Here is an 11,321-nt window from a genome sequence, read left to right as displayed (position 1 = left end):
GTCATAGCTCCTCTATTTCAATTTCTGTTAATTGAAATAGAATAGTTAACTGTGACAGACCATCAGTATCTGGGAAGCCTCAGCGGACTGTTAGCCATGGCCACTCTTTCATCTCTTCCGTGAGCCTTAACAGCAATGTGCCATGTCTACTCAAGCAATAAGATAATGCAGCTACAGTATCTTATAGATAGAGTGTTCCTTCCCAATAACAAGTAAAAAAAAACCATATTTCCCTGCTTTCAACAACAGCAAACATTTAGATTATACATTGTTAGCTGACACTTTTCTCCAAGGTGATTAAGAATGTTAAGGTTACAATTGTTTACTCATTCATATAGCTGGGTAATTTTACTGGAGCAATTTTAGAGTAAGGACCTTGCTCAAGGGTACTACAGACAGTGGGGATAGAACCTATACCCTGTGGAGCTAGAGGCAGTAGCTGTAACCACAAATCTAACACCTCTAACTGAACTGTCTTTGTAACATTTAACTTTTCTTGAGACTGCATTTAAGTCAGCTGTAATGCACACACAGTTTCTGAACCGCTTGTCCCAGACAGGATCACAGGGAACCGGAGCCTACCCAGCAACACAGGGAGTAAGGCTGGAGGGGGAGGGGACACACCCAGGACAGGACACCAGTCCATCACAAGGCACCCCAAGCAGGACTTGAACCCCAGACCCACCGGAGAGCAGGACCCGGTCCAACCCACTGCACCACCACGCCCCCCCAGCTGTAATGCAAAGTCCAAAAATGGTGCAAAGAGGATTTTAACAACATTTATGTATTCTTTTACACATATACATAAATGGATTAACAAAGACAATAGTTTTAAATTCTGCTTTGGAATCCTTGACAAAGGTACTTACCTTGAAGATAGGTGTAAAAATAGGTCAATAATTGTAAATAACTATACAAATCAGACACTGTCAGTTGCTAAGGAGAAACAATGAAAAATAGAAAACGAACCTATTTCTTCCCTGTTACTGTATTCTTATTTGCTAGCAAAGCTGATGTAGAACAGAATAGCACTCGTGATTGTTGAGTTTAAAGACAGCAAGCTGGTTGTGTCAGGAGCAGTGAGATATGCTAAATGAGAGGATTGTGTTGGAAAGCAAAAGGTGAGCCGGAGGATTAAGTGATCGAAGGTGGAGCTTCTAAAAACAAAATCAGGTGAGGTGTTAGTGAAAGGAGAAGCTAAAGGAGCTCAAAAGATCTTGGATGATGCATAAGCACATGTATATGCAGTTAAGGTGATAAAGAACATATTGGAGATGTCGTGCAGACTGCTGGAGCAGAGGCAGAGGTCAGTGATGTAGGTTGCAGAGGTAGAACAAGGCAACTCAATGCAGAGCCAGACAGGTATTGATGAAGTAAAGTGGGGATGATAGAGTTGGACGGTTATAAGGTAGAGGCTTACAGGTATTTGGAACTAATGCAAGAATGTTGAAAGTGGAAAGAGGAAGATGGGAGTAATGAATCATGCTTATAAATTAAAGATACAGCAGATGGAAATACGGTGACAGATGTGGACAGGGGACACATGGACAAGTAGAAAGGATGGAAGGAAATGAGGTGATGATGGTTGTTGAAGTGGATGGAATGATGAGATGCTTACAGAAGATGCCATGCAGGTTGACAGACTGGTAAAAATTTAAGCCAGACACTAAAAAGATGTGAGGATGAAAGATGGGACATTAAAATGCAAAATTCAATTTATTTTTATAGAGCACACTTCTCACACAGTGACACAGAGCACTGAACAAAGGCATAAGGCAAAGAATGAAATACATTAGTCAAAGAAACAAAGAAGACAGTTGACTACAGACTAGCATAATACATTATCAATGCATTTATCAAAGTTATAAGTATCCCTGCTGGCCTACTGGCTACTGGACACGGAGGAAAGGAACAAAAACTCCCAGCTGGAAGTCGAGGGAGAAAAAAACCTCTGCGGGTCCAAGTGCCAGTGGGCATTCCAGATTAAATAAGGGTGTCACACGCTGAGGCCGCCTGGGGAGGGGGCGGAGACGGGGGCAAAGCAGCTACAGCTGGGGCTGATTTCATCCCCTATTTCTTCCCCGCTGCCCAGCAGTAGGGGGAAGAGACCGAGGAGGAGAACCAGACAGAGGTGACTGCAGACCTGAACCCTGAGACGAAGCCCACGTCCCGACCGACCCGACTCTCCCAGCACGAAATCTCTCACTACCTGTTCCCTGCTCCCCCTTTCCCATCTCCTTCCCTCTCCGCTGTCTAGGCAAATAAAAGCCCACGGCAACAGGTGACTGCATCTCCTCCTGTTTTCTGCCTTGTCTCTTACAAAGACATATAATCCAGTTTACAGGTAATAGTGGAATTGTTGCTGTATGGTACCTTTATTTCCCAGTTCAGCAAGGTACATCTCATCCATCATGGCGGTTGCTCTTCGTCTTCAGTCAGCATGGATTACTTCTGTATGGCCGGCTGGCCTCCTCATGTGTTATTGTAGGGGAACAATGCTCAACAATAAAAAATTGTTAGTAATTTATAACTTAAAGAAATACATTTAATATGTTTTGATGCAGAGGTGAGAAAAACTGAAACAGAGCCAAGTGGAATTACATTACTTGGTAATATGCCGGAGTGAAGATGTATGTAAGTTTTTAATCTGGATTTGAAGACTGATATAGATGAGGCATTTCTGACAGTAACTGGTAGACTATTCCACAGTTTAGGTGCTCTATAGCTAAAGGCACGACCTCCTACTGAGGTTTTATTGAGCACAGGCACTTTAAGGTAACCCGCATCCAATGAACGAAGACACCGTCCTGAAATATAAGAATCAATGATGTCACAAAGGTAAGCCGGAGCAATGCCATGTACTGCCTTATAGGTCAAAAGTAGGATTTTAAAAACAAATGTAAGTGTAACCCGGAGCTAATGCAGTGATTTCAGTAGCATAAATGTCAAATGTAAAATTAGATGAGGCAAGAACAAATGGAGATGAGCTGCTCGAAATCTGAAGTGGCCATCAACCAAATCAGACTTCACATTGCCTTATAACTTGTGCATTCTTTTTCCCTGTCCCATGGAAATCTACTGTGTCCATAGGTCCACTGCTGCCCCCTGTTGCCTGTGTATTTCCATAATACAGTATCAATGATTCTACCCTCTTGAAGAATGGTACAAACACACCTTCTCAACAAGACTCACCCAAAAGACATTTGTATGTACAGCTTCATTGTGCAGGGAAAACCTCTGCCATGGTGAGAGGTCGCATCTTTAGTTATAGAGCACCTAAACTGTGGAATAGTCTACCAGTTACTGTCAGAAATGCCCCATCTATATCAGTCTGTTTCTGTTTTCAAATCCCAACTAAAGACTTACATGTTCACTCAGGCATTCCACCTCGAAATGTAATTTCACTTGCTTTGGTCATTTTTTACCATCTTTATAAAAATGCATAATAAATTAACTTAAATAAAATTACTAACGAAATTACTAAATTAAGTCAAATTACTAACTCTGTTCTTTCTTCTTGTTGAGCACTACCTCGTTACATAAGACCTGAGGAGGCCAGCCAGTGGTGACAGATGAATCCCATGCTGACTGAGGGTGATGACCAACTACCATAACAAACGAGACATTCCATGCTGAGCTGGGGATCCAAGATACCATTTAGCAACAATATCATTGTTACTTCTTAAACTGGCTTATAACTGTTACTTATCTAGAATGCCCAGGAGGGGTGGGCAACCACTTGATCCCCAGAGGTTTTTTTTTCCTCAACCTTCAGTTGGGAGTTTTGTTCCTTTCCCCAGTGGCCAGTAGGAATACTTATAGCTCTATAAAAGTACTTTATTATGGTAGCCATTAATCGACTGTCTTCTTTGTTTGTATCTGTTTTTCTTGCCTTATGCCTGTGTTAAAGCGCTCTGTCACTGCGTGAGAAGAGCAGTCTATAAAAATAAATTGAATTGAACTGAATTGAATAGATGATGACTTGAAGTAGCAGCCCAATGACAATACCTGCATGGAAAGTCAGAGCTTCTTGGGCCATTTCTCCACATTTATGATGTGCTGATCACATATCCTATAACCACCTTGCATGGCATTGCAAGAAATACACATTGTGCCTTTTAGGTCATACGCATGACACATTGAGAAGAAGTAGGACACCTTTATCACCCAGGACAAAATATGACTTCAGATGTCCTTCTGTCCAGTTCAGGTTTCTCATCAGCTTCCATAGTCTGCATGTTTTCCAATCAATTCCTTTCACTAATTCATTATAATATATAGACATCTGTTTAATATTTGACACGCACCAAGGACAATGAAAGTAAGTCTTTTATGCCCTCCATTGGTCAGATGTAGGAAAGCAAGCACAAATTTTTTGGTTTGTTGTTCGGAAAGAATGAAAGAAAACTTTTACTATTTTCAGCCAATCTGCACTGACTAAAAACATTGGTCATTAACATATTGTAAATCATTTATTCTAATTCATTTACCTAGAAAATGTTTGTTTTTTGGTGCAACTGAATTTGCGAGACGATGGTCAAAGGACAGTGGCTCATGGCTACACAGCTTTATCCCAGTGCTGTCATCTAAACCACCTGGAAGCCAGCTGCACCGACACTGCTGGGAGCGCCTAAATCGACTACGCACCGGGCACAGCTGATTCAGGGCACACGTGTACAAAATGGGACTAGTAGAGAGCCCTGGATGCCCATGCGGAGAGCAGCAACAAACTTCAGAACATCTGCTGGCTTGCTGCCCCATGTACACACCCACGCCAGTGGATCTGACAAATATCGATGACACATACGTTAAACTCTGGCTACATGAAGCCAGTTTTACAGCTTAAAGCTTGCCCTATGATGCTGAAGATCTGTTTTTGATCATACAATAAATAAAATAAATAAATGTGAGACAACAGTAATAGACTGGCTAACTTTAACCAAACTTAAAAACAAATTAAAGCTTTCACACCTGAAATTAATGTAATATAATGACAAAACTGAGAAACTGCACTCAGGAAGTTGTGCTGGCTTATCTGATTTAATACAAACTAACTGAACTACTGTTAGATTTCTGTCCCTCAAAGACAGCGACATATTTCATATTGAAGACCAAAAAAAGCAAATAATTTTCAAATGGACATACCATGTTGTACCACTGGCTTTCCATTGACCAAAATATTCACACCTTTGGTGCACCACAGCTGTTGGATGGATGTGGTATCAACTCAAGTCCGACTCAAGGTGACAGCTTGAAAAGTTTCCAAGGTGAAGGTGGAATGAAAGTTGTTTGCCAGTGCCTTCTTCTGCACATGCCTTGGGAGTGCAGACTGAGTGGCAGAAACACGCAAAATCCAGATGTTGAAGGTTGCATCTTGTTTTTATAAAAACAAGCAGGAAAGGACCTTTTTAATGACATTAACATTGTAGGTTCTCAAAAACACTCTTGGTGGCTTGGTGAGGCACCATCACTTTGTCTGAGCTGTCAGAGGTGCTTGGTAAGATGAATCAGCATAAGCTTTCATTGCTGGACGGTGGAGTTTGATTCTACGATTTGAGAAATCCTGGGGCTGGCCATTTTACAAGTTGCCAAGGAGGTCCTCAACAGAGGCTTGCTTGCTATGATCCAGGGGGACATAGGTTCTCTCTTTGTTGCACAAGAAGGGTGATAAAGCCGATCTCATCCAGCTGGAGGCCCATCAAGGTGCTGCACTGGAGCTGTGAAGCACAAGCTTAACCCATCACCATGCCCCCTTGCACTGCACCTGCTACATTGTTGCCCTATCATGCACATATTCGCATCCATCTATGTCCATCAATGCTTTTCTCTCTATCATAATTTATGAAGAAAAAGTTATCATTGTCATATACAAACAAAGTGACCGGACTAATACTCAAAGGCAAATATTCAAAGGAAGTACCTACGTAAATTAAAAACCAACAAATAGCATATAATTCCTTTGAGACCAAAAGTAACACTTCTGATGTAGCTCATGAAACAGTTTTCTAGAGGCCATCGCAATGATGACCCATTTAACATGAATTTCCTCTCTTGAAAGACAATAGACAAGGGCCAAGGGTAACATTTTAGCAGCTGAAGTTCTCCACAACCCTGCCTAGCTGGTCTGCCCTCCGATCACAATACACCTTCAGCTTTCACAACTGTTCCACCAAAAGGCTAAGAACAGATCCTTAGGACCTCCTCATACTGCCCCAGTCCAGCCAGGCCCTTTTGTCCAAAATCTCGTAGTAGATGCATGCTTGGAGTAGCATGCACTTTCCTGTCTTCATCTCCAGTGCACCTCTCTCTCATAGAGGATGTATGGACATTAGTCCTCTCAGATGTCTCTAGCAGCTGCTTTGGTGAGTTCTTCATATGAAACCTTCTACTGACTGTAACTTTAACTGTAACTATATAACCAGAGAATTAATTTTTCAAAAATAGGATCATGTGCAGCATATATAGAATGCCATATGACTGCTCCAGCTAAACAAATAGCATTATCCCTCAGGATTTAACATCGGCCATGCCGTTTTTCTTGTTAAGTGATTAGACAGTTCTGGTTGGTAATGTGTATGAAGGCTTTGTTATTAAATTAAGAGGTATGATTTCCTTTTGAAATACATGCAATAATACACAGGGAAAGATGTTCAAACCCTCGTGCCAAAATCAAGGGGGGGCTGGACACATACCAACCATGCCACCAGTACTCCATCCCTCCCAAAACCCCACATACCCCTCACCCCCCACCAAACAGTTCCCTCCAAGGACTTCACAAATTTAAATGGGTCCTTTAAAAATGCCACCCTAGCCTGCTCCTTCTTCTTCCTCCTCAATCTAAGCTTTTCCGCTCTCCTCAACACTACCAATCTACGTTTCAGTTCTTCCTGCAGAATATTAGTACCAATTCTACTTTCCTCATCTGCTCGTTTCTAAAGATTTTTTAAGTGTCTTCTTTCCTGAATCAACCTCTCAATTTCCATTTGCAGTCTTGACCATAACATGCTCTGCTCACCCTTACGCTTCTTCTCGAACATCCCAAATCTCTTCTTCCCATAGTCACGCACGAGCACGCATCCACTTCCTGAACCGCTTGTCCCATACAGGGTCGCCGGGTAATTTCTTCCAGCATAAATACACACACACACAGGGAGCCGGAGCCTAACCCGGTAACTCAGGGCGAAAGGCTGGAGGGAGAGGGGACACACCCAGGATAGGATGCCAGTCTGTTGCAAGGCACCCCAAGTGGACTCGAGTCCCAGACCCACCGGAGAGCAGGACCTGGTCCAACCCACTGCGCCACTGCACCACTGCACCCCCCCTTGTAGTCATATATAATCTCACCCAATCCGTTTACCTTAGACTCAGCCATACCCTTCAGACCATTTAAAATCCCTCTCAAGTCTTCGTTAACAGAGGTCCACTCCTTACAGTCAGTGGCGCCTGGCCATCTCACCTTAGGTTTTTGTTCCCTATGCCTTTCCTTCCCTGCCTGTCTTGGTATCATCTGCCCCAGATCCTCCCCATGATCAATGCTGCCTTGTGCATCCATGTTTGGTCTTGTCTCCTCTAAGACAGAGGTATTGATGTCCTGTGGTCTTTGGTGTACAACCTGCCCCTGAACTTCACCCGACTTATTTGGACCATTCCGTAGGTTGTGGCGATCAATGCGGGGCCCCTGCCCTCGTCCCTCCAAACACTTCTTCTTGCCTTGATGAATTCTTAGGCCTCTCACTGAAGTCACCTTCCTCCAACCACAAATACACACCTGCAGCACCGATCCACCCCTGCTTGGCGTGGTTGTGTTTGTGCTTCCCCCCCCACTCATGGTGAAGTTCACGCCAAGGTCTAAAGCCGTTATATCCACCGATGAGTCATCTTCCACCCCTGCTCTCGCTGACTCTTGGGGTATTGATAACATTTGTGTGTCTGTAGCTTAAACAGGGCGCACCTCCAGCTACACAAGAGAATAAGATGCTGCTGTCACAGGTTGCTAGCCCATGGGGGTCTGTTCCCTCCTGCCAGCAGTCTCTCCTTGCTGTCACACGGTCTTTCCCATGCCGCCAGCTGCCCTGTTCACAGCAGACACTAGTCACCTAGAACCAGCATGCAATAATACACAGGGAAAGATGTTCACCCCCTCGTGCCAAAATCAAGGGGGGCTGGACACAAACCAACCACGCTACCAGTACTCCATCCCTCCCAAAACCCCACCAAACAGTTCCCTCCACTTTGGGGAAAAGAAAAAAAAAAAAGAAAACTAAAAATCAGCCCACATCATGGGCAAGCACCATCCTCCTCGCCGGGAGCCACCACGAGCACTTCGTTGGGGTTGTCAAGTGGTTACCTTCCTTCATTAATGTTTCATTGAATTGAGCCCACGACACCTCCAGAAGGCTCAACAGCGAGATCTGGCATCCCAGACCCACCCCCCTCAATGCCCGCAGTGCCATCCCGGCGACTCCGCCCACCAAAAGACCTCCCACCCCAGCCATACATTGACCACCAACAAACCTACCAACACACCACATCAGCATATGGAGGTGACAACAAAACTCAAACCATTTGATGTTCTCATAGGCGAATACTCCCCACTCAAGTGTGCTTCCCCCAAACACTCGACTGCCTCCTCATCCGCAACCACTGACTGGATCTTTCTGCTGCCTCTGACAAGCTTTTAATCGCTGCTCTTAGTGACTGACCCCTGAAACCAAAATCCAACAGTAGCGACGTGGTTGATTTTGTAACAAACCCTCTTGCACCAATCTCCACCCCCGGCTCCTCCGTGAACCGCCACCTTATCGTGGTGGAGGGGTTTGAGTGCCTGAATGAGTCCAGGAGCTATGTTGTCTGGGGCTACATGCCCCTGGTAGGGTCTCCCATGGCAGACAGGTCCTGGGTGACAGGTGAGACAAAGCGCGGTTCAAAAACCCCTTATGAAGGAAAAAGCAAGGCGTCCGTTTACCCCGCCCGGTATGGGGTCACCGGGGCCCCACCCTGGAGCCAGGCCTGGGGGGGGGGCTCGCATGCGAGCGCCTGGTGGCCAGGTCTATGCCCACGGGGCCTGGCCGGGCTCAGCCCGAAGCCATGACGTGGAGCCGCTCTTCGGTGGGCTCACCACCTGCCGGAGAAACCGTAAGGGGCCGGTGCATTGTGATTTGGGCGGTGGTCGGGGCCGAGTGCCCGGCCGACCCAAACCTCGGGCGCCAACTCTGGTTTTTGGGACTTGGAATGTCACCTCACTGGCGGGGAAGGAGCCTGAGCTGGTGCGGGAAGTTGAGAGATACCGTCTAGATATAGTCGGGCTCACTTCCACTCACAGCTTGGGTTCTGGAACCACTCTACTCGATTGAGGGTGGACTCTCCACTATTCTGGCGTTGCCCAAGGTGAGAGGCGGCGGGCAGGTGTGGGCTTATTAATAGCCCCCCAGTTCAGCCGCCATGTGTTGGAGTCTACCCCGGTGAATGAGAGGGTCATCTCCCTACGCCTTCGGGTCAGGGAACGGTCTCTCACTGTCGTTTGTGCTTATGCGCCAAGCGGCAGTGTAGAGTACCTGGCCTTTTTGGAGTCCCTGGGGGGCGTGCTGGAAAGCGCTCCCACTGGGGACTCTGTCGTTCTACTGGGGGACTTTAACGCCCACGTGGGCAGCGACGGTGATACCTGGAGGGGCGTGATTGGGAGGAACAGCCTCCCTGATCTGAACCCGAGCGGTGAGTTGTTATTGGATTTCTGTGCTAGTCGCGGTTTATCCATAACGAACACCATGTTCATGCATAAGGGTGTCCACCAGTGCACTTGGCACCAGGACACCCTAGGTCGGAGGTCGATGATCGACTTTGTAGTCGTTTCTTCTGACCTTCGGCCATATGTCTTGGACACTCGGGTGAAGAGAGGGGCTGAGCTGTCAACTGATCACCACCTGGTGGTGAGTTGGATTCGATGGCGGGGGAAAAAGCTGGACAGACCTGGCAGGCCCAAACGCATAGTGAGGGTCTGTTGGGAACGTTTGGCGGAGGCCCCTGTCAGAGAGGTCTTCAACTCCCACCTCCGACAGAGCTTCAACCAGGTCCCGAGGGAGGTGGGGGACATTGAGTCCGAATGGACTATGTTCCGCTCCTCCATTGTCGGTGCGGCGGTTCGGAGCTGCGGCCATAAGGTCTCCGGTGCCTGTCGCGGCGGCAATCCCCGAACACGGTGGTGGACACCGGAAGTAAGGGATGCCGTCAAGCTGAAGAAGTTGTTCTATCGGGCCTGGCTGGCTCATGGGACTCCTGAAGCAGCTGACAGGTACCGACAGGCCAAACGGAACGCGGCTCTGGCAGTCACCGCGGCAAAAACTCGGGCTTGGGAGGAGTTCGGTGAGGCCATGGAGGAAGACTTTCGGTCGTCCTCAAAGAGATTCTGGCAAACTGTCCGGCGACTCAGAGGGGGGAAGCGGTGTTCCACGAACACTGTTTACAGTGGAAGTGGTGCGCTGCTGACCTCGGCTGAGGATGTTCTCGGGCGGTGGAAGGAGTACTTTGAGGATCTCCTCAATCCCTCCGACACGCCTTCCGTAGAGGAAGCTGAGGCTGGGGACTCGGAGGGGGACTCGTCCATTACCCTGGCTGAAGTTGCTGAGGTAGTCAAAAAACTCCTCGGTGGCAAGGCTCCGGGGGTGGATGAGGTTAGGGGGGAGTTGCTCCCTCAAGTGGAGGAGTTTAAGTATCTCGGGGTCTTGTTCACGAGTGAGGGAAAAATGGAGCGGCAGGTTGACAGGCGGATCGGTGCGGCGTCCGCAGTAATGTGGTCATTGTACCGGTCTGTTGTGGTGAAGAGGGAGCTGAGTCGTAAGGCGAAGCTCTCAATTTACCGGTTGATCTACGTTCCTACCCTCACCTATGGTCATGAACTCTGGATCATGACCGAAAGAATGAGATCGCGGATACAAGCGGCAGAAATGAGTTTCCTCCGCAGAGTGGCTGGGCGCACCCTTAGGGATAGGGTGAGGAGCTCAGTCACCCGGGAGGAGCTCGGAGTAGAGCCGCTGCTCCTCCGCATCGAGAGGAGCCAGTTGAGGTGGCTCGGGTATCTGTTCCGGATGCCTCCTGGACGCCTCCCTGGGGAGGTGTTCCGGACTTGTCCCACTGGGAGGAGGCCTCGGGGCAGACCCAGGACACGTTGGAGAGACTATGTCTCCCGGCTGGCCTGGGAACGCCTTGGGGTTCCCCCAGAGGAACTGGAGGAGGTGTGCGGGGAGAGGGAAGTCTGGAGTACTCTGCTCGGACTGCTGCCCCCACGACCCGGCCCCGGATAAAAGCGGAGGAAGATGGATGGATGG

This window comes from Scleropages formosus, chromosome 3 (assembly GCF_900964775.1).
Source record: "Scleropages formosus chromosome 3, fSclFor1.1, whole genome shotgun sequence".
Lineage (NCBI taxonomy): Eukaryota > Metazoa > Chordata > Actinopteri > Osteoglossiformes > Osteoglossidae > Scleropages > Scleropages formosus.
Note: the sequence above shows the minus strand (reverse complement) of the source record.